Source organism: Acomys russatus, chromosome 1 (assembly GCF_903995435.1).
Source record: "Acomys russatus chromosome 1, mAcoRus1.1, whole genome shotgun sequence".
Lineage (NCBI taxonomy): Eukaryota > Metazoa > Chordata > Mammalia > Rodentia > Muridae > Acomys > Acomys russatus.
In genome coordinates this window covers 28,324,887-28,352,843 of record NC_067137.1, presented here as the reverse complement: position 1 = coordinate 28,352,843, position 27,957 = coordinate 28,324,887, and the positions used below count along the sequence as shown (strand labels likewise).

The 27,957-nt window shown below is 40.1% G+C and overlaps 1 protein-coding gene across 1 annotated transcript in view; it reads right to left on the bottom strand.

Moving 5' to 3' along the window:
- Positions 1-27,957, bottom strand: part of Ldah (lipid droplet associated hydrolase) — an 868,625-nt gene that overhangs the window by 360,498 nt on the left and 480,170 nt on the right. The gene's annotated exons all lie outside the window — the stretch shown is intronic.

The window sequence follows — 27,957 nt, the reverse complement described above, 5'->3', positions numbered from 1 at the left end:
GATCAGAATTCTTGGCACTCTCTAAAGGAATTTTAAAGTGGTACCATCCCAAAACAGAAGAGCAGTGGGTGGATGAGAAAGTACTTGCTTTTTAAATAGATAATGGAGGGCATGAAGTAGTGTCCAAAAATAATTCCAAGGAACCTAGTAGTGAGATCGTAAATATTCAAAGACAAGGTGGGCCTCATAAATGGATTTGGTTTACACATTCTACCCTTGAGTTCATTGTGTGTTTATTTGATCAGTTGGAAATGAGCATCCTTTCTCTGAAATATTTAGACTATACTTGGGAAGTGGAAATTTTGGTAGATGGCATGTTGCTTTGTTTTTTTTTAAAACGTAACTACATCTCAGGTAGAAGAACAGAAACTGCAGTCTTCACGTGCTGCTTTGTGTCTAGAATCCCAGACACTTCTGTCTCCGTGTGCAATCCAGCCGTTTGTTTGTGCATCACTCCAAAATTTTAGGCGGTACTGTGGCATCGCCACTGCTGTCTGTGACCCCTCAGACTTCTATGTGCAGGTAGAGGATTTCTTTGATACCATGAAGTGCCTCTTTACCTTTCTGTCAGACATACGAGAGCCCCTGGAGGCATTGCCTCGGGGGCACGTGATCCCGGTTCCAGTTACTTGTTCAAGAGTGAGTCGGGAGATCACTGGATCAGAGCAGAGATTTCTGAAGTTTCAGATCAATCTTTACATCTTGTTTTGGTTGACTATGGACTTACTGTTTATATACCTTATTCACAAGCAGCAAATCTTAAATCTGTACCTGAGAGAATTAAGAATTTGCCAACGCTGAGCTATCCATGTAGCCTGTACCTTGTCTTGCCAGGGAATCTGTGGAATAATGAAGTCAGACAGTTTTTTCAAGCAGACCAGGCTTAGGTTTTCAGTTTAGGGAGTATGGTCCTGCAACAGCATCTGAAGTGGATGTCATTCAGGAGAACGACAGTGTAACAGACGCGCTAGTGGCATCTGGTCTGGCGGTGCATCCTAAAGTTTTAGCTTACCCTGATGGAATTACCGCTGGTCGGCCTTAGAGGCCCAGAATCAACTACAGAGCCATCCTGTCTGCCTAGGGTTGAACAAACAGTGTTTTAAAGCTTCTGCAAGACCTCCCTGAAAGACCTCTAAAGTCGGTGCTGCCTCAGGAGACAACTTCGGTACCCGTGGTCCACTGCCCCAGGTGGTGTTGAAGCCAGAGGTTCCTGTGGGTGTCATCCATGGTCCTACAGGAGCTGAAAGCCCTATTGATGAGATCCCTGGCCTGAGTTACCACCGAAAGCCATATGGATATCTTCGGTCTGAGCAATCACATTGTACCATTATGTCATCACAACACTCAAATGTGACATCACATGATGACTCATTCCTATGTCACAAAAGTAAACTGATATAATTAAGGCCCTGTTGTACCATCATGTAACATTGTGACAACACAGAGGTCTTGTGATATCAAAATACCCCCCAGACACCAGAATATATTATGACAGTACAGCGTTCCTCAGGAAGCCACTGTGTATCATCATTGTGCTATCAAATACTCCGTTATACCCTCACAATACTGAATTGTGACATCCCAGTGCTCCATTGTAACATCGCAGACCTGAATTAGTCTAGTAAATGCTCAACTGAATAAAAAAAATGTTAATTATAGCACCGACAAACAACTGCCACAGAAGACGAAACCTACAAAGAGGAGAAATGTTTCTATACACCTCTTAAGGAAAAGCCACGTTAGTGAAAAATCACCCTCTAGAAATGTAAAACTGAGAAGAAGCATCATTAGTGGGAAACTGAACTTCAGAAGGTAAGTTCTGTTTGAGATATGCGTAGCATGTACATCTGGGGGACTTTGTGATCATTTGGAGAACAGCACAAGCTACTTTGAAAACATTTCTGAAAAACCCATCAACTGAAGGATTCCAGGAAAAGAGTTACACAATGGACTCAAAAGCAGTGGGTGTTAAATGAAAAAATTTTCAATAGAACACTCGAAAAGTAAGTCGATGTTTTCAAAGGCGTTTCTACTTTTCAGTCTTTGTTTTTAATGGAATGAAATTGTTCAGAATGAAAATTTCATATTACTGAAGAAAATTCTTAGTAGCAAATCTGAATAGAGATGAGCATGGTGTATTGTAGCTACTGTCCCTGAGCTTAACAGGCAGAGGCAAACGGGGCACCCGAGGCTAGCCCCTGCTGCACTGAGAGTGCCAGCCTAGCTGGAGCTGCATAGAAGAACCATGCCTAAAAACAAGCAAGCATGATGACTTGCACTATAAAATGTTGTTTTGCCATCTTTACCATTTCTGAATGTTGTCCCTATTAGATTTTAGCAAACAGTAGCTATTTCCACAACTACACACATGTACACATGTGTGATGTTTTACAAATGCTACTCAGAGTTTCATAAAACTCCAAGGTTGTCAGAGTTCAGGTTGGCAAATCTTCCTACGGTTAGCTAACTCCTAGGCTCCTTTTGCAACAGATAAACTGTGTATCCAGTTGCTTTTGAGTGTATTTCTAGCATATTGCTAAGTCAGTTAAAGTTTATTGAACAAACATAGTGAAGTGTATATTTTCTTAAGCCAGTAGACATAAAGTAGATTCTAAAATATTATTAAGATTTTACTTTCTTGTGTGCCATTTGCCTGATTTGCCTGCTTTTCATTTTATTAACGTTTCTCTGTGGGTTTTATAGGTGATGATGTCCCTTCTTGTTGACTGCTATTTCAGACTTGGAAATAATGCTTATCCCATATCCCAAACCGCAACTCACGTCGTCACAGATTATACTCTTGCAGTGAGTAGAGATGTCTTGTTTTTACTGATGCACTGTGGTGCTAACACATTTTATCTGAGTTCACATTTAGAATGATTACAGTTGACGAGTGATGAAACTGGCTTCTTTTCTTTCTATCTCTTAAATCTTTCACATTATTGTATTAGTACACGTAGTTGTGGCAGCAGAGGGCGGTTTGCTATATTCCAGGCACTGTGCTAAGAGTTGTATGTGTTCTCTCACTGAACACTTACTGCAACACTATGATAGAAGTTGGTATTAACGTTCAAGTGGGGACCTAACCTATGCCCTAGTTTTTCTGAATTGCAAGCCACCCTATTCATATTTGTTTTTGTTTTGAAGCAAGGCTACAGCTTATTAGACAGGTTTTTAAATATAGATATAAATGTGGATGTTAGTAGAGAAATGGAGTGCCAGAGGTTGAAGGAAAGTGTAGTCACAGCAGGGTGTGGTGGCACATGCCTGTAATCCCAGGACTTGGAAGGCAGAAGCAGAGATATCTGTAAGTTTGAAGCTATCTTGGTCTCCATGTAAAGAGTCAGCCATTGTACACAATGAGAATATTTCTCTAAAGCAAAACAAACAAAACAAGACAAAGCATACTAGTATATATACATACAGGTTATTTATGCTTGAGCTTCTCAAGACACAACAGCATTTAACTGTCATGCATATGATTGTGGCAGCTGTTGAAGTTACATGGCTGTACTGCGTGCTTTTATGTTAACTTGATACAAGGGAAAGTCATAAGAGAAGAGGGAAGCTCAGCTGAGGAAATGCCTCCATAAGGTTGGGCATACTCTCACTGAGTGATTGATGGGCATAGGGTCTAGGGTGGTGTCATCCCTGGGCTGGTGGTCCTGTGGGCTATATATAAGAAAGCAGGTTGAGAAAGCCATGAGGAGCAAGCCAGCAAGCAGCTCCTCTCCATGGCCTCTGCATCAGCTCCTGCCTCCAGATTCCTGCTCTGTTTGAGTTCCTGTCACGACTTCCTTTGATGATTAACAGTCATTAGGAAATGTAAGCCTAATAACCCATTTCCTCCCCCAAGTTTTTTTTTTTTTTTTTTTTTTGGTCATGATGTTTCATCACAGCAACAATAACCTTAACTAGGTCAGAAACTGGTACCAGCGCAGTGGGGTATTGCTGTGACAAACCTGGCTATGTATGTTGTGTTTAGGATGACTGTGGAGGGATCTTGGAACTTTGGGCAAGGAAAGCTATTGAGCATTCAAACCTTGGTGAGCTGTTCTGTGGGAACTTGGAAGAAAAGAGTACTGAGAAAAATACAGAAAGGCCCGGCTTGTGAAGCAGAGGAAAGTTTAAAGATTCTATTGGAACCTGCTATCCTTCCTCTGAGTGCCACCAGGCCTCCCCCTCCAGGGGACGTGGTCAAATATGGGGCTCATACAGGGGAAGGAGGTCCCCCTCAGTCACAGTCATAGGGGAAGGGAGTAAAGGGAAAATGGGGGGGGGGAGGAAGGAATAGGAGGATATAAGGATTTTACAATTGAGATGTAATATGAATAAATTAATAAAATATATTTAAAAAAATAAAAAAGTTAAAAATCAGATTAAAGAAAATAAAGATTCTATGGGGGCCATTCTCTGTTTTGAATTAAGAGTTAATGTTTCTATTAGCTGAAGCTGAGGAATCAGGTGTGACTAGCAAGACACTAGAACCGTTACAGTAAAGCCTTTGCTTTGCTGGAATACTCAGTTTTGATCAGCTGAACTTTGACATTATCGATGATTAAATAAAGAAACCAGCATTGTTGGGATAAAATCTTCTGGGAGGTCAGCACACAGAAGTGGTATTCCAGAGGTGACCAAGGGTGTACCTCATGGTGGTGGCTAAATGTGGCCATGTGTAAATTCACCCAGGTGGTACTGGTTTTAAGAAGGCACGAAGGGGTTATGAGGAAGAGTTGAGGCCTGACACTGTGAGAGCAGAGGAGAGGCCGTTGGTGAAAGTGAAGCCCAGTTGTGGCAAGAGACCCCAGCATTTTGGAGATGCCAATGCCATACATGACCACCAAGAAAAAGCGTAGCCATGGAGTGGAGTTGGCCTGACCTTAGGAGATGAGCTGTGTGTGGTGCAGGGGGACATAGCCAGAAAAGTGGTTATTCATGAAAAGCCAGTAGGGCATTTTCTTAATTGGTGGTTGATGGGGGAGGATGCAGCCTATTGTTTGTGCTGCCATTCCTGCCTTGGCCGAGGGTCCTGCAGGTCTATGATGACACAAGCCAGTGAGCTTCCATAGCTTCTCCACCAGCTCCTGCCCCTCATAGCAGGTTTCTGACCTGTTTGAGTTCCTGTCCTGACTTCCTTCAGTGATGAATAGTGATTTAAGGACATACACTGGCTTTCAACCACACCCGAAGGGTGGTTTATCAAATAAAACTGTTTTAAGATGCTGTCCTAGTTAGGGTTCCTGTTGCTGTGACAAAACACTAATGACAAAAAAGCAAGTTGGAGAGGAAAGGTTTATTTGGTTTACACTTCCATATTATATGACATAGTCCATCACTGAAGGAAGCCAAGATAGGAACTCAAACAGGACAGGAACCTGGAGGCAGGAACCAAGGCAGAGGACATGGGAGGCGGGGTGCTGCTTATTGCCTTGCTCCCTATGGCTTGCAGAGCCCGCTTTCCTCTAGAACCCAGGACCATCAACCCAGGTATGGCACCACCCACAGTGGGCTGGGCCCATCAGTCACTAATTGAGAAAAACATGCCTTAGAGCTGGATCTTTTGGAGGCATTTCCTCAATTGCTGTTCCCTCCTCTCAGTGGTGTAAGCCAAGGAAACCCTTTCTCTCCAAGTTGCTTTGGTCATCATGTTTCATCACAGCAATAGTAATCTTAATTAAGACAGTGGACCAAAGAATTAAATTAAAATGTTTTTGGTTAAGAAAAACATAGTGGTATAGTTGTTTTGTTTTTCATCAAAGAAGTTATATACACGTATCATACAGGTTGATGGGATGATAAACTTTAAAGTTTGGTTAGAAAGATCAGTGGAATTAATATTGCACACAAGTTCAAGGAAGGCGAGGCTTTAGCTGTAACTATCATTTGTAATACTGAGATTTTGTTTTTATGCTCCCTTTTCAGTTTAATGTATAGTTTTCTGTACACTTTACTTATTATTCATTGAGAATTTCATACATCTATACAATGAACTATGATCATTCTTGGCTGGCAGGGGTGGACTTTAGAGAGAGACAAAGAGACAAAGAGAGCAATGGTTAGTGACTGAAGCTGAATGTCCCATCCTGCCACAGACTTTAAACTGCAGCAGCTCGAGAAGCTGAGGCAGGAGGATTGCCTCCGTTACAGAGTAAGTTCAGCGTTAACACAGGCAACTTAATGAAAATCTGTCTCAAGAGAAAGAGTGGAATAAAGTGACATAGATGTGGCTCAGTATCAAAGTATATATGGCTCTACATTCATAGCCTAGTAAGCACAAAAACAAGCAAAAACTCCAAGTCACACCAAACCAAAACAGTAACATTAAAAAAACAAACAGGTAAACATACAAAACCCACAACTACTGGCCAATAAAGCACCATACATCTAAAGATTAAGTATTGAAAGAAATATTGAAGCAAACGGTTTGTATTCACGGCCAAACGAGACTCATCAATACTGAAGCAAGAATTACTAATATTTAGATTTACTTGCACAGATACTGCATAGGAGTGTGTGTGTGTGTGTGTGTGTGTGTGTGTGTGGTGGGTGGGGGCTGTACATGTAAGACAGCTTGATAAGCAACTCTGTCTCCTTTTTACTTGTTTTGAGTCAAGGTCTCAAGTTGCCAAGCCCATACTGAACCTCTTATTCTTTGCCTCAGCTTCCAAAATAGCTGAGATTACAGGCCAATGCCACGTTAAATTGCTTAAATGATGAACAAAAAGCAGGCAGAAACATCTGTGTAACCTCCTGATCCCTGTCCCTCTCCTCCTGCCCTCCAGCCCCCATCCCCCACCTCCCCTGTCCCCTGTCTCTTTGCCACTTTCATGAACTGACTTGTTTTGTGACCCATTTACTTTAATCAGGGCCAACTATTTGCTACTGAGAGATTCGGGAAGCTTAAAACAAAAATAAACACTTGGTTGGAAAACCACACACGCTGGCTTGCATATAACATCTTCCATTCGGCACCCTTCCATGCAGCACCCTTCAGCTGCATGTATTTTTAAACTTCTTTGGGTTTTTTTCCCCCATGAGTTTTTTTTTTTTTTTCAAAGAGCTGACTTTTGTTCTCCCTCCTCATCTCCTGGTGCTCTTCGCACACAGAGTCCCTAGATAAACCAAACACTATTATGCTCCCCCAAATTAAACACAAATATTGACAGCTATTTAAGGAAACAAATATAAAAAACAGGACTTCATGCATTACAAATTTATGCACTTGCCGTGGTCATAGTTTTCAAACAAAACAAAACAAAACAAAAAAATGGTAAAGAACACATTTAGCCAGGTGGTGGTGGCGCATGCCTTTAACCTCAGCACTTGGGAGGCGGAGGCAGGCAGACCTCTGTTAGTTCAAAGCCAGCTTGGTCTACAGAGCAAGTTCCAGGGCAGCCAGTGCTACACAGAGGACCCTGCCTCAAAACACCAAAGGAGAAAAAGAGAGCAGGTTTAATTTTACTACCAAACTCCTGCAAAAACGGGTCCCTGCTGTTGTGCTGTTCTTGCTTTGGTCCCAGAGCCCAAGGAAAGCGGTAAGCGCGGGGCATGTTCTCAGATTAATGCATGTGAGTGCTTCATTATATTACTTCAAGATTGCTCTAAAGTGCCATGCACAATTTCTGTGGCCAAGAATGGGTGCTGTTTAGGAAGTGTGGCTCATCATTCCGTAGTTTCTGTGCTGCCTGGCCCTATGTCAATGTGGCATAAGAGTTATCTGAAAGGAGGGAACAGCAATTGAGGAAATGCCTCCAAAAGATCCAGCTCTAAGGCATGTTTTTCTCAATTAGTGACTGATGGGCCCAGCCCATTGTGGGTGGTGCCATACCTGGGCTGGTGGTCCTGGGTTCTAGAGGAAAGCGGGCTCTGCAAGCCATAGGGAGCAAGGCAATAAGCAGCACCCCGCCTCCCATGTCCTCTGCCTCGGTTCCTGCCTCCAGGTTCCTGTCCTGTTTGAGTTCCTATCTTGGCTTCCTTCAGTGATGGACTATGTCATATAATATGGAAGTGTAAACCAAATAAACCCTTTCCTCTCCAACTTGCTTTTTTGTCATTAGTGTTTTGTCACAGCAACAGAAACCCTAACCAGGACAGCATCTTAAAACAGTTTCATTTAATAAACCACCCTTTGAGTGTGGTTGAAAGCCAGTGGATGTCCTTCAATCATTCCCTTCTTATCCTTTCTCGCATGTCTTTGTTTCTCTTGTTAGTTTGCTTATCACACATGCAGTTGTGATTATAATATACGTAGTTCACTCTCTGGGCATTTTCCTCAGATAATATGGATGCATGTAAGACTCATGTTTATTGAAAGAATATAGGATCAGGTAAGGCTCAATCCCATCCTCTCCTGTGTTTATCTAATTTCTTCATGCCAAGTATTTGTGATTATAGTTTTGTTTTTCTTTGAAGCAAAGCCTAATATACCACAGGCTGCCCAGAATTGCACTGCAAACTCTCAGCTGGCCTTTAACTCTTGCAAGTAGTGCTGTGATCGCAGGCATGAACCATCATACCTGGCTTCTCATGTCTGCTTTTAATTTGATTTCACATTTCTGGTTAACTTGTAATGCTATGCTTTATGCTTTACCCATGAGGTTCTATGTGGTATACACACATATGCATGTAGCATGCCCTGACCAAATCTCCCCTGCTGCTCTTAAACCTCTGCACAGCAACATGCTATATCCAGTTTGATTTTCTTTGCCTTAAAAATGAAGATATGCATGCCATTCATGGCCACTTTTAAGTACTGGGAGGGGAAGGCTATATCTTGCCATTGCATTCACCTATGAATTAGAGTGTATTTTACAAGTAAAAGTTCATTAACTGAGTAATAGCAGAACAGTATTTTCAACTGAAAAGTAGAACTATCAACTTTTACAAGTGTACTTGAGAGTCCACATAGTGTAGTTTTGAAGAACTATTAAACATTTGCTAATTTAATGAATATTTGAAAAATGGAGAAAAATTCAAAGCAATAAGGAAAAATTCAGGAATATCTTTGTGTGTTCATATTAAATAGATTGGTGTAACTGCATTGAGGTTGAGAAATAATATTAAACATATTGCTGTTTATAATGATAATGTAATTTTGTCTGGCATCTTGAGTTTTAAAGATTATTCAAGAATGGGAATCTATTTATCTACTTACCTACCCACCTATCTATCATCTATCTGTTTTTGTTTTTGTTTTCGTCTAATAGCTAATATCTGTTTTGCAGCTATTGTTATCAGATAGTTTAGTATTTATACTTTGTAATCAAAACCACTTGAATACTTTTGGATTATGTCTCCATAAGCCTTGAAAAATTAGAAGATTGTTTTCTTCAATTTTGAAATGTTTGTATTGGAAAAACAATTTGTTTTATGGATTTCTATGATGGATTTATCAGGGAAGTGTTTCTTCTTTGTTCTGCTACAGGAGAATATGGCAACATTGACACGGCTAGGGTCACAGGATGTGCATTCCAATACCAATTGAAGCTTAGGCAATAACTTAACAAAGGCCCTCTTGGATTTCAGTTCTTCAGAAGTCTTTTCAACTTTACTCATGGATCCTGATATTTTATGTCTTTTATTTTTGGAAATAGCTGAACAGATAAACTGGAACATTTATTTGTTGCAGCTAATGTTTTCAATACTATAGAACATGACACTTTAGTAAGTTTACAACAGTTGGGCAAACTAACTAAAAGACAGAGAAACACTATCCAAATCAACAAAATCGGAAATGAAAAGGGAGACATAACAACAGACTGAAGAAATACAAAGAATCATAAGAACTTACTTCAAAGTTAGCAAATATACCACAGTTTTTTAGTCCATTCTTCTACTGAGGGACACTTAGGCTGTTTCCATGTTCTGGCTATTATGTATAAAGCAGCTATGAACATGGTTGAGCATATGTCTCTGTTGTATGGTAGGGCATTTTCTGGGTATATTCCAAGGAGTGGGATAGCTGGGTCTTGAGGAAGCCCTATTCCCACTTTTCTGAGAAAGCGCCAGATAGCTTTCCAAAGTGGTTGTACTAGTTTGCATTCCCACCAGCAATGAAGGAGTGTTCCTCTCTCTCCACATCCTCGCCAACATGTGGTATCATTTGAGTTTTTGATCTTAGCCATTCTGATGGGTGTAAGATGGAATCTCAGTGTCGTTTTGATTTGCATTTCTCTGATGACTAACGAGGACGAGCATTTCTTTAAGTGTTTCTCGGTGGTACATTTACACTATGGAATACTACTCAGCTATTAAAAACAAGGAATTCCCGAAATTTGTGGACAAATGGATTGATCTAGAAATTATCATAATGAGTGAGTTCACCCAGAAGCAAAAAGAGACAAATGGTATATACTCACTTATATCAAAACACTAGTCCAAGGGATACATACCATGAAAAACTTTACTTACCAAGAAAGTGGGTCAGAGGAGAGGACATCTTATTGAGACTTTAGGCTAGAGTAGCATGGAAGAATGGGGAAATAGTAGGACCCACAGGGTCCTGGAAACCTACAAGAAGAACTTTATGACAGGCAGATCTGGGTCCTGGGGTCCTCCTCAAACTAAGGCACCAGCCAAGGAGAATATAAGCAGTAAGCTTCGAACCCCTACCAAGACCTAGCCGACGAACAGGATATTCTCCACCATGGAGTGGAGAGTGAGATCTGACTCTCACACAAACTCTGGTGCCCCTTTTCTGACCACGTCCCCTGGATGGGGAGACCTGGTGGCACTCAGAGGAAGGATAGCAAGTTACCAAGAAGATATTCTAAGAGCATATATAGGGGGAGGAGGTCTCCCTCAATCACAGACATAGGGGAGGGGAGAAGGGGGGAAGTGAGAGGGAGGGAAGAATGGGAGGAAACAGGGGAAGGGCTAACAATTGAGATGTAATATGAATAAATTAATTAAAAAAAGAAAAAAAGTAAAAAAAAGAAAGAAAGAAAAAAGAAAAAAAATAAAGTTAGCAAATATTTTAAGTGTTAGATTTTATTCTCTTCCACAGTAAACATGGATACAATCCAGTTTGTCTATCTTGTTGATTTTCTCAAAGAACCACCTCTTGGTTTGGTTGATTCTTTAGACTGTTGTCTTAGTTTCTAATTTATTAATTTCAGCCCTGAGTTTGACGTCTACTCCTCTTTTTAAATTTTTATTTTATTTTATTTTATTTTCATCTACTTCTCTTAATGTCTGAGAAACATTTAAAGAAATGCTCAGCATTGTTAGTCATCAGAGAAATGCAAATCAACACGACACTGAGATTCCATTTTACACCCATCAGAATGGCTAAAATCAAAAATTCAAGTGACACCACATGCTGGTGAGGATGTGGAGAAAGAGGGACACTCCTTCATTGCTGGTGGGAATGCAAACTGGTACAACCACTTTGAAAACCTATCTGGTGCTTTCTCAGAAAAATAGGAATAGGGTTTCCTCAAGACCCAGCTATTCCACTCCTTGGAACACACCCAGAAAATGCTCCACCACACAACAGGGACATAAGCTCAACCATGTTCATAGCAGTCTTATTCATAATAGCCAGAACATGGAAAAAGCCTAAGTATCACTCAGTAGAAGAATGGATAAAGAAACTGTAGTACATTTACACTATGGAATACTCTTTAGCTATTAAAAACAAGGAATTCCTGAAATTTGTGGACAAATGGATTGAACTAGAAATTATCATAATGAGTGAGTTCACCCAGAAGCAAAAAGAGACAAATGGTATATACTCACTTATATTGAGACACTAGCCCAAGGGGCATGTCCCATGAAAGTCTTCACTTACCAGGAAAGTGGGTCAGAGGGGAGGACATCCTATTAGGAATTTAGGTGATTGAAGGAGGGGGGAATGGGGAGATAGAAGGATCCAGAGGGTCCTAGAAACCTACAAGAAGAACATTATGACTGGCAGATCTGGGTCCAGGAGTCCTGCTCAAATTATGACACCAGCCAAGGACAATACGGGCAGTAAACTTTGAACCCCTACCCAGATCTAGCTGATGGACAGGAGATTCTTCACAGTTGAGTGGAGACTGGGGTCTGACTTTCACACGAACTCTGGTGCCCTATTTTTGACCACATCCTCTGAATGGGGAGGCCTGGTGGCACTCAGAGGAAGGATAGCAGGCTACCAAGAAGAGACTTGATACCCTATGAGCATATACAGGGGGAAGAAGTCCCCCTCAGTTACAGACATAGGGGAGGGGAGTAGGGGGAAAGCAGGAGGGAGGAAGGAATGAGAGAATACAAGGGATGGGCTAACAATTGAGATGTAATATGAATAAATTAATAAAATATTAAAAAATATTTGCTACCTTGCATATTAAAACATATAAATACCAATCTGGTTATATCATGATTAACGTTAGTATATAAAATGGAAGCTGAAGAGCTGACTCAATGGTGAAGAGCATGTCTTGCTTTTCTAGGTCACTCAAGTTTGATTTACAGCACCCACATCCGGCAGTTCATAGCCTCCTGTAACGTCAGCTTCATGGCCTCTGTAGAGAAAATGCACTCATGTGCACACACCTGCACCTCACACCACCTATATATTCATAACTAAAAGTAATAAGGATGAATAAGAAATATAGACGAAATAGTGATAAGGTGGCATTGTAAAAGTTTGAAGGTCTCTGTCAGATCTGTGTGTAGAGTATGGCTTGGGCACTTCCTTATTCATTTGGTCTGTTTCTATATCACACATCACATGGTTACTGAAAACTCAATGCTCAAGAAAATAAGAATGAAAGATGCAGGTGGCATCTTACTATAAAAGTAAGTTTTTTACTATAAAAGTAGTTTTGTCTCACAGACATTCAGAATGGGTTTTAAGGACTCAATGACACTTTAAGAACCAATATTCTCCAGAATACATCTACTCCAGTAGTTCTCAACCTTCCTAATGTTGTGACCCTTTAATTCAGTTCTTCATGTTGTGGTGACCCCCAACCATAAAATTATTTCATTGAAACTTCATAACTGTAAATTTACTACTGTTATGAATCAATATTGTAAATATATGAATTTTCAGATGGTCTTAGGTGATCTCTGTGTCGTTCTTCCCCATAAGGGGTCATAATCCACAAGTTGAGAACCAATGATAAGGGAGATATTCTGTATTTGTGGTTGGACTGGAGACATTCGTCTAATGTATTTCCATATAGAATACTGGTAAATTCTGTTTTTTTTTTTTAACTCCATTAAGTCATTTCTATTATTGAAAATAAAATCCCTCTCTATGGTTCACTTTTGGAAATATTACTTCCAATTAAGATAGTTGCTGCTTCTTTTCTTTTTTAAAAATTTATTTATTTATTAATATTAATGTATTCATATTACATCTCAATTGTTATCTCATGCCTTCTATCCTCCCATTCCTCCCTCCCTCCCACTTTCACCCTATTCCTCTCCCCTATGACTGTGACTGAGGGGGACCTCCTCCCCTGTATATGCTCATAGAGTATAAAGTCTCTTCTTGGTAGCCTGCTAAGATAGTTGCTTCTTACCCTCCGTGAAGTTCTAGTTTCCAAGCAGTTGGGGTAATATTCTTATTTTTGTAGAAAAAGAAGAGAGAGAGCAGAGAGAAGGATAAAAATGTTGGGTGTGGTGGAAGCTTTATACGGAATACCAGAGAGAGTGGTCTATTATTTGTTTACTTACTTATAAAGCTTTAGATACGAGATTCATGTTTTTTTTCTGGGTTTAAACGTAGAATTCCTTCTATTCCTAGCTTTTCAAGATGACAAAATTTTCCATTTTCAAAATGTACCCTAAGGCCAAGTATCAGTTCTACGTTGTTGACAGAAAGTGACCTTGAAGTAAAGATGGGCTTTGGGTGTGTTTTACAAAACTTTCTTAAGACTTTAGAAATCTCTTAGGTGGCTTCTCACAGTATTTTATATTGTTTTTGTTTTTGTTTTTTTTTTTTTGTAACAAAGTGTCTCAGTCTCAGTGTAACTCTGCCCAACCTTGAACTCTCATCCTCCTCGTCAGTGTCTGAGTTAGGAGTACAGCCCCCCTTTGCTGGCTCACAGAGCTTTCTGTTGATGAGCGGGAGGACTTAGGGCTACCTCTTAAGAAAGATGCTCCAGCAAATGAAGATCTGAGAGCTTTACATGTGTGTGAGCTCAGAGTGGCCTGATAATTGATCCACGGGAATCTCACAAAGCTTTGGAATAAATTGTGGCAAATTTTACACACTTGATTTAAAAAAAAAAGCCTCTGATGATGAAATACATGGAGAACACCTCTCAGATGAAAATGGGATGGGAAAGATGGCATGGGGATTAGAGCCAAGAGACTGTGTAGTTAGTGAAGCTAAGAGCCCCGGGGAAGAGCTCCCAGGAAGCAGACTAAGGCTTAATCCAGGAATGGCCATGTGCTTCTGTGTGCATTTTCAGTGTCTGCTTTTTATAATGGGAATGTCAGTGTGCTCGTCTCAGAATGTGGGTGCTGAGTGATGATGAGGCTAACCTGCTGCTTTGTCTTGTAGGTTCTCAGAAGAAGAGTGCTTGAGGAGCATCAAGAAGCCCAGTACGCTCCTGGATCTCACTTACTGTTTTTAGCCTGTGCTATTTTAACTAATTTAGTTAGTTTTGAGCCAGGGTCTTATCTGTATAGTTCAGGTTAGCCTTGGACCTCTGTGTGGACTAGGCTGGTCACAAAATGTTGATCCTCAATTTCAATCCTCCTTTCTCTACCTCCTGAATGCTGGGATTACAAATATGTGCCGCATTGCTGGGACAGACTTGAGTTAGGTGATGAAAACCAAGACTTTATCCTCATGTCAGACCTAAATGAGACCTTGGACACCCTCGGGACTGAGTACACTATGGTCTTCCTATAAAGGATGTGGAGTTTTGTTCAGCACGCAGATCATGTCAGGCTCTTTCAAGGATGTCTACAGTCTCCCCCATCTTATTCTTACCCAATATTACCTGTCCACTTCCTACCAAATGGTAGAATGTTGTTTTCTCTCTCTTGGATCTTGGGAGGTTCATAACTGCTTTGACCCATGATATAGTGGGTAGGAGTAATGTCATGTGACCCTACCAGTCTGGGTCACAAACTATGCTGCTTTTGCCTTATTGTCTGGAGTACTTACACCTGATACTGTGGACCATATTTGAGAAACCCAACTACCTGACACAGAAAATACAAGTCACATGGGTCCGGGGAATTTGGTCAACAGTACCAGCTGCAGACAGTTGAGTTCCCCTCATTGAGACTGTGAGCATTTTGTGATACATGCCAACTCCATTTTGCCCATTTCCAAGATACAGGACCCATGGAATTCCTATATGAATCTTTGAAGTAGTAACTGGACCAAGTGGGTGACTGATAAACCTCTAAAGAGTCATTATCTGTATTCTCGCAGGATTATGAAGCCACCTGGTAATGAATGAAATATGAGCTTCAGGGCAAAAGCTTGTGACAGCAGGTTTGGCTGCCTGATGGTTGTCTTGCTTCACTGTTTAGCTTGGAGATAGTAAGTCTGGTGCCTGTTGAAGCTCCTGATAGCTGATGCACAACTGTGAACTAGTTTGCACTGCTTTGATTGTAGTGTTTCATTTGAATGGCACTGTGTTCTCTTAATCAGTTAAAAAAAAACCTCAATAAATAGTGATTGTTTCAAATAGCCTCCATATCTTACATACAATGTATGAGATAAATGCATCTTGATTTACTATTAAACACTATTACCTTTTAAAAGACTATTTCATGAACAAAATTATGACAAAAGGATATACATAGCTCAGTAAATAGGGAATGTATTATAGCTGTGTTGATGCCTTGCCCATTAATAAAACCTATAGTCTGTCTTTCAGGAAGTTAGTTCATCTCCTGATCGTCCATACATGTATTTTGAATACCCTACAAGCCAAGTCAGCTCTGGTGGATCAAAGTGCAAACTTTGCCATAGTTAAGAAGAGCAAGTCTATAATTCTGGGGGGATTTTGCTGACATCTAGTGGTATTTGGAACTGTATGTCAGAAATTTCATAGCTCTGTCTATTTGTAAACCTATTTTGTATTCGTGTGTCTATGTGTGGATGCCTTTGGAGGCTAAAAGAGAGGGAATCTGATACCCCAGAGCTGCAGACACAGCAGCTATAAGCTTCCAGACGTGGTTTCTAGGCACTTAACTGCAGATTTCTGAAAGAGCAGCGTGTGCTCTGAACTGCTAAGCATCTCCACAATTGTTTTTCCTTAAGTTTTATACGTTTTAAATTTTAAATAAAAAGACAAAGTATGTCTAAAGTTGGTTAACCATATTTTTGAGGCTGAATCTTACACAGATATATAATTTGACATAAATATGACTGGGATGTTGGTTGTTTTGTTGTTGTTGTTGTTTGATTTTTTTCTTTTGTTTTTGTTTTCTTTTTCCTGAGACTTTGTTTTCCTTCATTTGCTTGGTTTCCCCACCCCCTTTTCTTGCTTCCTTGAAGTTAAGTTATAACAACATTTTAAATTCATTCTGTGTGCATGTAGCTCATTTCATGAGTGAAAAGGCTCCATAAATATACAAAGATACTGTGCACACTTTTCCTGTGTTTTGGAAAAATACATTTTCCTGTATTTTAGTATATCTCCTGGAAGACTTTCGAAGATAGCTAACTTATTAGTAGTTATTCTTTTTAAGGCTATTATGGTATTTAACATTATGCACGTGTTTTAATTTTGTTTTCAGCATGTCTTCAATGAGAGATATCCGTTGTTTAGCTCTTTGCCACACTGAATACAACTGCTGTACACATATATGCGAATATTCCCTTACATAGGGCAGTTCATTTCTCCAGGATAACTTCTAGTCAGTGAAAATGCTGGGGCAAAAGAATGTACCCATTTTAATAGATGTAACACATTCCCTGCTGATAGGTAGCTGTGTAATCCCATCTCATTAGTAATACTTATCTTCTGTTCCAGCTTGACTGAGGGAAATTAACAAGCATAGGTTAGTGAGACGAACAATGTGATGGGTGTATACATAGTGAGCTGATCACTGTGCTGAAGCAAATTAACATATCCTGCAGTTCCTATGTCAACATGAGATTTTTGAATCACTTAAACATTTTACCTAGATGAGAGATATAAAGTGATTATTTTCAATTTTCTGACTGCTGGAGAATTTTAACTTCTTATGTATTTGTCAATTCTGAATTTTTTATTGTATGGGTCATCTGATCTTTGCATTTTGTATGAGATTCATCATGCAGTGTACAGGTATTTTATAAGTAAAGTGCAAAGTTCATAAGAGAACTTTAGATCATCCTTGTAATTAATCATGCCCATTTTTAATATTGTGATTCTGGATTTTCACATATAATTTAAGTCTTATGGTGGCATTACGTGGATTGTAGCTTCTAGGCTTGCTTCTCTTTGTTTGAGTTTTGCAACAAAATCTTTATTCAGCTCGAGTTTTTTTCAATAAAGTTAAAAATTAAAGTATAATTTGTACAGAAAAAGTGTATTACTAGAGGAATAATAAGAAAAAGATCCTGCCTGAGTTATCATCAACTGGCTACTCAGAAAGGACCCTGCAGTTCCTGACTGCTCTGAAGTTCCTGGTGATTAGAAGCTGCTGTGCCATCTATGGTAATTCCCCCCTCCACCCAATTTTGTCTTCTAAACCTGAAAGCTAAATAAAGTAGTTCATCTTAGTGGTGACTGACCTCACTGTATGTTAATTTGTACAATATTTATTTATTTACAACGTTTTCATAAATAAGCCTGTCTGGCCACTGCTTCCCAGCAGTCTGTCTCCCAAGCGTAGGGTTTACAGGTATGTGCAACTGTGCTGGCTAATATGTTTTCTTTTAAACCTTTCCTTATTCATAATTAAAATGTTTTCCCAGCCTTATCGAGGTATGTTGACAGGTAAAATTGTATACTCGTAGGATGTACACTGTGATGGGGAGTGTACACACCGTGAAGGGATCGCTATACTTAAGCCAATCAACACATCTCACACAGACGCCTTCCACTGTTCCCTGATGGCAATGTTGATGAGCAGCTTCCTTAGCAAATCCAAGGACACATTATGACTTACCAGTCATCATACTGCGCAGAACATTGCTAGAACATACTAGTATTTCTCCTGTCTAAACGTCTCCTTTTTACCTTTGCCAATGTCTTCCCGTTCTCCCACCTCCAACCCCGGACAACCGCTGTTCATCTTTTAAATACAGTTTCTTTTGCTTGCGTTTTGTCTATTTGTGGTGGCCAGCCCACTCTCTCTCCCTGCGGCTTGGTATTTCATCTGATGACTCCCTTTGTTACGCTGTTGATGGATGCTTGGGCTCCCAGTCCACAGCCCTGTGCATAATTCTTCCAGCACGCTATGAACTTGAGAGAGAGAAGCCAACAGTTCACAGGGACTAGATAAGTCACTAACCACAGATTGTTAGTAAGTCCCAGGCTTCCTAAGTGGCTTCCCCCTTCATACACCTAAGAGTACCATCAGGTGCTGAAACTTGTATTTCTGCCACGTTGCTTTTCATCTTAGCCATTTTGATGAATAGTATGATCTGATCCTATGGTGGTTGTAATTTTTCATCTCTCTGCAGCTAAGTCAAATGTTACATGTTTATTGATCTCCTTCATTAGCTTTAGAGTTACATTTTCTATAGGATAAATCTTTTCTTATTGACTTTCATCAACATTTTATTGGAAATTTTTAGATTTATTATAATAAATTGTCCATAATATTCTCCTGCAACCTTTAAAACAGTCTTATGATCTGGAGTAATATTTGATATGGATACTAGGGAGGTGCTATCAAGGGTGCTTATTATTAGCATGACATCAGTAACGATGTAAACACATCCTGTTCTCCAGGCTGATGTCGTCTTGGTAAGACTTCTCCTTTATCAGACCTACACACAACAGATTGAAATTACCTCCTTCTACACGGGTTCTCTCTCTCCTCCTCCCCTCCCCTCTCAGTATGGACCTATGGAGATTTGTCTGATACTTTGGGGTATAACCTAGGGCTATGTTGTGACTCAGATCATTCTAAATCAGGCTCTTAGAATCTCTTTTATCTTATAGTCCCGCAGCTTCTACATTATCCCTGTAGTTGGTTTGAATGAAAATGACGCCCCCCCCCCCATAGGTCCATAGGGAGTGGCACCATTAGGAGGTGTGGCCTTGTTGGAGGAAGTGTGTCACTGAGGGTGGGCCTTAAGGTTTCAAATGCTCAAAGTAGGCCCAGTGTTGCTCTCTTCCTGCTGCCTGCCAATCAAGATGTGGAACTTTCAGCTACCTCTCCAGCACCATGTCTGCCTGCATGCCGCCATGCTTCCCACTATGATGATAATGGACTAACCCTCTGAATTGTAAGCCAGCCCCAATTAAGTGCTTTTCTTTATTAAAGTTGCCATGGTGTCTCTTCACAGCAATAAAACCCTAACTAATACAGTCACATTGAGGTTTGCCTTGGAACATAGCTTTTTCTGTCTGACACTGAAAGATGCTCCAGGTCTGAAATCAGCCACATGTATAAGAGCTCTGGCTCCCTTTATTTGAGAATGATGCTAGGCACAAGGCTCTGGATGCCTGATGGATGAATGACTTCTTTTTGCACCTCCCCTTTGAATTTCTTTGGCTTTAATGTGCTCTTTTTCAGTTTTTCAGGCTGATCCCATGCTTTATTTTCATTATCATTCATCTTGACATTTTAAATTTACATTTCTCCTTTAAACCATGTGCTGGCTCTGTTTTTGTCCACGTGACATAAGATAGACTTATTTGGAACAAGGGCATCTCATATGAAAAGATGTCCCCATAAGACTGGCCTGTAGACATGTCTATGGGGCATTTTCTTGAATAATGATTGTCATGAGAGGGCCCAGCTCACCTTGGACAGTGCCATTCCTGGGTGGATGGGCCAACGGTATTTAAGAAAGCAAGCTGAGCAAGCCCTGGGGAGTGAACCCTGGGGAGCAAGCCAGATGTTCTTCCATGGCCTCCAATTCCAATTCCTGCTTTTAGCTTCCTACTGAGTTCCTGTCCTGACTTCCCTTGATGATGGATTATAATTAGGATTTGTAATCCAAGCAAGTCCTTTTCTCCTGGAATTGCTTTTGATCCCTAGTGTTTTATCACAGCAATAAAAAATAAACTAATATGAATCATGATTCAAAACAAAAACAAAAGTAAAAAACAAACAAACAACAATAAAGCAGTTGCTTTTCATGCTTTGAACATGTTTTTCATTGTTTCTTCCAAACCAACTCCATTGTTATAGAATTTGTCTTAATAAAGTTAAATTCCTTCCTTCCTCCTTATCCTCCTTGTCCTCCTCATTGTCCTCGTCCTCCTTGACAACCTCGACCTCGTCCTTGTCCTCTTCCTCCTCCTTGTCCTCCTCCTCCTCTTCTTCTAATTCAGATTTATTTATTTATTACATATACAGTGTTTTGCCTGCATGCAATACCTGTATGCCAGAAGAGGGCACCTGATCTCATTACAGATGATTGTGAGCCACCATGTGGTTGCTGGGAATTGAACTCAGGACCTTTGGAAGAGCAGCCAGTGTTCTTAACTGCTAATCCATCTCTCAAGCTCCAAGTTAAATTCTTTTACATTTGCTGACACTTGATCAATGAGCCACACACAACTAATTTATTAAGGTTGTACGTTTATGTGAAAAGACTGTAGGATTGGGGGCATGCAGTGTTCCAAGCAGTCCTTGAAGTTATGTGTTAACTGGGTATTCTATATTTTTGCTAATGTCAATCATTCAGATTTTTATATTGGGTAGAGAGCAAGGTATAACTTCTCACTTTGACAATAGACTTAGGTTTACATTTTAAATATTGTATTAGTCCTTTCTATTATTGTTTTAACCAAATAATCAACAAAAGAACTAAGAACTGTGTTCTTAGTTTGGTACATCATAGCAGGGAAAGATGTGATGGAGGAAAGCTGGATGGTGCTCAGCTCACCTTCTCTCTTTGGACCCTGCGGAATGGCATAGGCCACTTAGTTTGCATTTACTTAGTTAAACCTTCCTGGAAACAACCTCACATACATGCCCAGATATATAATTCCACAAGAAACCTCAAGCTGGTTTATAGAATCAACTACAGTGATGAACTTTAGATGTGTACTCACCTTTCAGATGTTTAAGGACATCTGACTTGTTTTCTCTTAAATTAATTAGTCTACCTCCTCTCTTGTTTGTTCTTAAGACAGTTGTATAGTATGCTTTGGTTTATAGCTTTGGAATTCTTCTCTTTGAAGTTCAATCACTTTTTAATACTTAACTATTTTTTTTTTTTTTTTTTTTTTTTGCAGTCCAGTTTTGTTGACTTCTTAGATACAAAATCTTTGAATATTTGTTGTAACCCTTTCCTCTTTCTCCAGTGTGGGATGCTAGCTACCATCATGTTAGTTTTGGCTGTCACACATCCACACAGTTCTTTCCATTTCTAACCCTTTGGTGTTCTGTTGCAGTCTACACATTTTTCTATAGCTCTGTCTAGTTCAAAACATTCTTAACTCAGAATTGTGTTCTTAACTCAGTATTGAGTTCTCAATTTTCTGTGATTTTTATCAGAGTTTTCTTGTTTCCTGTTCTTTGTTAAAAACAATCTCCATTTTATCTTGTCCTTGACTATGTAGATCAGTCACCTCCCACTCTGTTTAGTACCTTCAGGATCAGAACTGCCTGCCTGCTTGTTTTCTTCTGTTGGTTTTCCACCAAGCAGTACATTGTTTACTTTTGATTGACTACAGAGCACTGTTAGGGAAAGTCAGATGTCATCTTTTTTTATATGGAATACTTTTGCTAAACAGAGGACTACCCTAATAAAGTCAGAATATCCTGATCTTAGGCTTACTCTGTTTGTTGTCTTATCCTTGAGGATGGTGCTTGCTCTCCATAGGAAGTCTTGAAGCATTTTGGGAGCTGTGTCCTATTGGAAGAATATGGAATTCTGTTGTGTCCTAGTTCTATGAGATTGATTGCAATCTGCTCAGCTTCTCAGATTTTCAGTCACAGCATTTTTTCCCTGACTGTCCTCTGTGGGTAAAGTGGTGTAAAGCACTAGATACCTGTCCTTTCTACTTTCTCAGAGTTTGCCTCTACTGTGTTCCCTGCTTTTGCTGCTCTCCAGTAGCATCGCAGAAATGCATTTTATAATCTACTTAAGTTTGTTAGGTTGGGTGAACATGAGGATCAGTCCCAAAAAACCTGGCAAGTTATTGCCAACTATAATTTGTTTTCAGTTGTGGTATAAATTAGGCATGAAATCTGATTTTGAAGACGAACCAATTTTTTTTCCTGTGATCACTTATTAAACAATCCATCCCTCTTCTACAGAATTGAGCAACAAATATCACAATGAATTATATCTGATATATTCTGAAATCTCTCTGGATTTCCTATTTGATATCCATTTTATGTGTTCTTCTGACTCATTTGGTCATTGTTAGAGTTTTGAGATTCATACACTTTGATACATGTAGTTATGGACTATTAATTTTCATTGCCATGTGGCATTGGAATATAATGAGTATACTAAAATTTGATCATTCCTTTTTATGATTTTGTCTAATTTTGGTGTGTTAGAAATAATGGTACAGCATTTGTAGATATTTCAAATTACCTCTGTTCAGTTCAGTTGCCTATTCATTTATTTGACTATTTTCTCTTCTTTATTTATTTTTTGAGATTCAGATATTAATCTATTATCAGATGAAAGGCTGATGGTTTTCCATTTTGTGGGTTTTCTCTCTTCACTTTGTTTATTGTTTTCTTTGCTGTAAAGAAACCTTTTAATTTGATACAATCCCATTTGCCAATTTTTGGTGTTATTTTCTAAGCTAATAGAGTCATATTCATATTACTTACTTCTATATCTGGAGGGGTCTCCTTTTTCTCACAAGTCCTTAAAAGTTTCAGGTCTACATTAAGGCCTTTGATCCATTTTGAACTGATTTCTATGTAGGGTAAGAGGTTGGTTTACCTTTGACACATCCTAAATATGGTCATCTAGTTTTCTTACTTCATTTACTAAAGAGGCCTTCTTTTCTCCAAAGTACTTTCTTGGCACTTTTGTTACGAATCAGGTGGCTGTAGCTGTGTGAGTTTATGTTTGGTCCTTTATTAATAGTCCATTGGTATAAAAGCACAACTGAAAGCTCTAGAACAAAAAGAAGCAAACACACCCAAGAGGAGTGGATGACAGGAGATCATCAAAATCAGAACTGAAATCAATTCATTAGAACAAAGAGAACAACACAAAGAATCAACAAAACTAAGAGCTTGTTCTTGAGAAAATCAACAAGATAGACAAACTCTTAGCCAAACTAACTAAAACGCAGAGAGACGGTATCCAAATGAACAAAATCAGAAATGAAGAGAGAGACGTAACAACAGACACTGAGGAAATCCAAAGAGTCATTAGGTCTTACTTCAAAAACCTGTATTCCACAAAATTGGAAAATCTAAATGAAATGGACAATTTTCTTGATAGATAGCACTTACTAGTTAGTCAAGGTCAGGTAACAATTTAAATGGAGCTATAACCCCCTGAGAGGTTTCATCCAAGAACTGATGGAAAGAGATGCAGAGATCCACAGCCAATCAATAGGCAGAGCTAGGGGACTCTTGGGAAAGAGTGGGGAGGAAGAATTGAGGGAGATGGAGGGATCAAGTACATGGACAAGAAGACCTATAGAGTGAACTAATCTGGGCCCATGGGGGCTCACAGAGACTGAACCAGCAACCAAAGAGCATACATAGACTGGGCCTAGGCCCCCAACACGTATGTAGCAGATATGCAGCTTATCCTTCATATGGGCACCCTAACAGTTGGAGTAAGAGCTGCCTCTGACTCTATTGCCTGCCTTTGGATCCCTTTCACATAGCTGGACTGCCTTGTCTGGCCTCAGTGGGAGAGGATGCTCTTAGCTAGGGTGTAACTTGATGTACCAGCATGGGTTGATGCCTATTGGGGGCCTCCCTTTATCTGAAGTGAAGGAGAGAGGGGAATGAGGAGGAGTGTGTGTGTGTGTGTGTGTGTGTGTGTGTGTGTGTGTGTGTGTGTGTCTGTGTCTGTGTCTGTGAGGAGAGGAGGGAGGGGGCTGTGATCAGGTTGTAAAGTGATTAAATACATTTAAAAAATTGTTTGCATTGGCATTGTGCTCTTTTTGCTATTATGACTCTGTAGTATGTTTTGAGGTCAACTATCCTTTTATCAGAATTGCTTTGGCCATTAATTTTTCATTTTATTCTTTTTTGTTGTATTGTTTTTTGGTTTTTTGAGACAGGGTTTCTCTATTTAGCTCTGGCTGTTCTGGAACTCACTCTGTAGACAAGGCTGGCCTAACACTCAGAGATCTACTTGTCTCTGCCTCCTGGGTTTTCTTCAGACAGAGTTTCATCTTGTGGTGCAGCTTGTGGTGCAGCTGGCCTCAAGCTTGCTGTGTAGCTGAGGATGACCTTGAACTGCTGATCCTCCTGCCTGTACCTACCAAGTTCTGGGATTACAGGTGTGTGCCACCAATTAATGCTGGGCTTCCATAGACCCATATGGATTTTAGGATTTTCCCTCATTTCTGTGAAGGATCTCATTGGAATTTTGGTACCGATAGCATTTATCTATAGATTTCTTTTGGTACCATGGTCACCTCACACATTTTTGCGTGATTATTGTAAATGCTTTTGACAAATGTAACAATTGTCAGTGCAGATTAGAGAATGTGAGAATTTGGCATCATGATATAAATCATCACGTTGAGGGGTCTAGATTCATTCCAATGTCTGCTCCAGGGTACGTACTCATTTTAGCCAAGATTTTGAAGCAATAGAAATGCCTTGTGGTGATTTGAACGAGAAATGCCCCTGCCCAGTTGGTTCAGGTACAGGAGCACTTGGGGACAGTTGGTGGTGCTGTTGGGGGAGACTACCTTTCATGCAGTGGCACCTTGCCAGAAGAAGTATGTCACTGGGTCACTGGCTTTGAGAGTTTGTAGCCTTGTCCTACTTCCTGTGTGTGTGTTTTTTTTTTCTGCTTTGTGCTTGAAGATGTGAATTGTCTGATTCCTGAGCCTGCTGCCATGCCTCCTCATGCCATTCTGGCCTCCTCCTCTGGAACTATAAGTCAAACTATACCATTTCTTCCATGAGTCACTCTGGCCATGGTGTTTTATCACAGCAACAGGAAAGTAACTATGGAGTGCCTGTTGATGGATGAGCGAACAATGAAAATGTCACACATACAAAGAGCATCCTTCAAGCATAAAAGCAAAGGAAATCATACTAGAATGAACCAGGAGGACATTATGCTAAAGTGAAATAAGCAGAATGGACAAAGAGCTAATGGTTTCTCTTGTGTTGTCTGAACCAGTCAAACACACAGAAGCGGGGGTGGGGGTGCGCTGTGGTTGTGAGAATGGTAAGATGGGAGAGGAACTGATCACAGGCTGCACAGCTTCAGTTACAGGAGCAGTGTGTTCTGAAAACGCAGTTCACTCGTGACTGTAGTCAACAGTGGTAATCTCTGCTTGGCATCCGCTGAGAGTGAGGACCTCAAACACTCTCACTTCATGTGATGTAACAGACAATGCTCACAAGATAGGCAAGGCTAATTAGCCCACAGCACATGCACCTAAAATAGCACCACAACGTACACAGTTTTCCTGAGTGCTTCCTTAAATTTGAAGTGTCTAGCTTATCACCCATTGTTCATGGTTTGAAATGTTTGTCACGCACGTGTCATTGAGAATCTAGCATGTGCGTCAGTGGAGTTCTGAGACTACAGTACATAAGCATACTTCACGTTCGACACATTGGCAGGTCGCTCTCCCAGTACCCAGACCAGTTTCCTTAGTCGTGGTGGAAAAGATCTCTTTTCCGTATAGACCTGATACCCACTGACATTGCTTGACCTCTACAATTTTATTGTGAGCATCCTCTGAGGTTTCTTTCTCTTGCTATACAGATACAAAATAACGAGTATTTATATAGTGATTACTTAGTCTTGTTTATTTATTTGGTTTTTTTGTAGTTGTTCCATGCATTCGTGAATCTTTTTTGAGTATACTGGAACCTTTTGGCAGGCATGCAAGAAATAAGGAAAGCTTTCATCTGGAGAGCTTGGGACAGTAAGTTTTCACACAAGTATGTCTGACTGCTTGCATGAAGAATTTAGGGAAATGGACTGACTGCTTCGTCCTTGTCCTCCAGACTGAACACATGATGACAGGCTGTCTGAGTTAGGGTTTCTACTGCTGTGGAGAGACCCCACGACCATTACAACTCTTATACAAAACAAAGCAAAGCAAAACAAAAAACCCAAAAAGCTTTTCATTGGGGCTGGCTCACAGTTTCAGAGGTTTAGTCCATCGAGATCATGGCAGGAAGCGTGGCAGCATGCAAGTACACATGGTGCTGTAGAGGTGGCTGAGAGTTCTACTTCTACATCCACAGGCAGCAGGAAGAGACAGAGCATACTTCCTCTTACCAATGCCGTGCCTATTCCAACAAGGCCACATCTCCTAATAGTGCCACTCACTATGGGCCTATGGGGACCATTTTTATTCAAACCACTACATAGGTTCTCCCACATCATGCTGAATGTGATTTTTCTCATCTGTAAAAGCTTTCTCCTCTGTATCCTGTACTTACCATCTTTAACTGAAGACAGAGGCTGTCTATTCATTACGTTAAGACTAATAAATTTGGAAGTGAAATGTTCACGTCACATTTATTAATTGTACACTCCCCCACCCACCCTAATTTTTCCAGACTGCAGTATGATTCATTGATATGTCTGATTATCTTTTTATTTGTTCTGAACAGGAACTTTTTATTCTTCAGTCTTTAATAGCTGACATAAATCTCAGCAGGTAAGAAATGTGCTGCTTTGTATGTATACCTTGTGGCACTGGCAACATTCTCTCTGCCAGTCTTCACTTAGCAAGCTTGACTTATGATTAGATCACATTGATTTGATCTTATCTACTAAAGGGAAATCATCATAATGGTCACAGTGTAAGATAGAATAGCCCTCATTATGCCTTATTAACTAGGGACATTTCTTTATAAGCATATAAAGGCCACACCATAATGGTGACATCCAACTAAAACAACAAATATGGTCAATTCCTTACATATTTGTCAACAAATCATGTGAGCATCCACTTTCCTGGAATATTTCTTTGACTGTTTTACATAGCACAGGTGTTAATAAATGCAATTTAATGTTAGGGGAATTTCATTGTTAGATGGTATTGGTTTTATGAAATAAAGTGGTTTGCTTTACTTTGGCTCTCTACCATGTCTCTACCAACCCTCATTCTTCTTAACCTCTGTCACTTAACACACCATGTGGGAATCTCCACGGACTCCTCCTGTGACCCTGCTCTTTCTCACACAGTTTGGGAGTAAAATGTCACTTACAGGCTCCGTGTTTGAACATTTGGTTCTCATCTATTTGCGAGAGGTTGTGTAATATTTGGGGAGGTGGGGCCTAGCTGGAAGAAGTTGATTTCCATGAAGGTCAAGCAAGGCTCAGGCCATTGGTTTTATAGGCCAGTTCCTCTTCCTGTTTGTCCTCCTTGACCTGCTCAGATGTAATCAGCTATCCTAGCATAGCTGCAAGTCACTATTGTCATTGTGTTTGCTGGGCTGTGGTGGACTGTACTCTCAAGCTGTGAGGTGGTGGAATATAGTAATGAGCACAGGAGCTCATATAGAAAGTGAATCTTTGTTTGGCCCTTTTTACTTACTGTCTTGCTTATCACCCAGTATGAAAAGGGCAGTGCAGTGACTAAAGCTTGACTTCCCTCATACACTATGGTGCCTGGGCTTTGTGCTCATATACAGATATAACCCCAGAACCTCTGCATTATGACATCATCCCACAAATACTCAGTTATTATGACCTCACAAGGATATGTATTTGCCTCATTTTGGTGGATTCTGTTGAGGAAG